Source organism: Bubalus kerabau, chromosome 13 (assembly GCF_029407905.1).
Source record: "Bubalus kerabau isolate K-KA32 ecotype Philippines breed swamp buffalo chromosome 13, PCC_UOA_SB_1v2, whole genome shotgun sequence".
Lineage (NCBI taxonomy): Eukaryota > Metazoa > Chordata > Mammalia > Artiodactyla > Bovidae > Bubalus > Bubalus kerabau.
The window spans coordinates 54,772,050-54,772,851 of record NC_073636.1 but is presented as its reverse complement, the minus strand read 5'-3'; positions in this window follow the sequence as shown (position 1 = coordinate 54,772,851).

Sequence of the window (802 nt, the reverse complement as noted above, 5' to 3'; positions counted from 1 at the left end):
CTGCACGTGTTAAAGACATTGAAAGTGAAAGTGAAAAAGTCACTCAGTCGTGTCCTACTCTTTGCGACCCCATGGACTATACAGCCCATGGAATTCTCTAAGCCAGAATACTGGAGTGGGTAGCCTTTCCCTTCTCCAGAGGAATCTTCCCAACCCCAGGGATCAAACCCAGGTCTCTGGCATTGCAGGCAGATTCTTCACCAGCTGACCCACAATGGAAGCCTTAAAGACATTGAACTTGAGGTTAAAGTCTTCCAACAAAGAAAACTCCAGGCCCAAGGGTTTCTCTGGTAAATTCTAGGAGGTGAGCAGTGTTATGTAATCACTTTCTGAAGGAGAGGACATACTCCCACCAGTTCCCCAATGACTCCAAAGCCAGGGCCCTGCAGAGTGAGGGCACCGTCTGTGATCACAGGGATCCAGCCACAGACCCGGAGGGTAATACGTCACCTCCATTCAAACTCAACACAGGATGCAAGGCTGGCTCAACACTCAGAAAGTATTCAGTGTAATTCGACGTGTTAACAGATGAAAGAAGAAAATCCTGAGATCATCTCAATAAACTTGGAAAAAGCATATGGCAAAATTCAGCATCCACCCCTGACGAGAAGTTCCCGATCACTAAGAAGAGACCTACTGCCCACGCCGAGTCCGTGCCAAGTCCACGGCATCTCCACGCCATCAGCAGTGCACAAACACAGCACTCCAAGAAGGGAGGCAGCAGGCAGCTCCCTGCTCTCCACCTGTACCCATGGAGGCCACGCTCTCTTTGCCATAGACCTGTGTCCTGTGTGCACTGTGA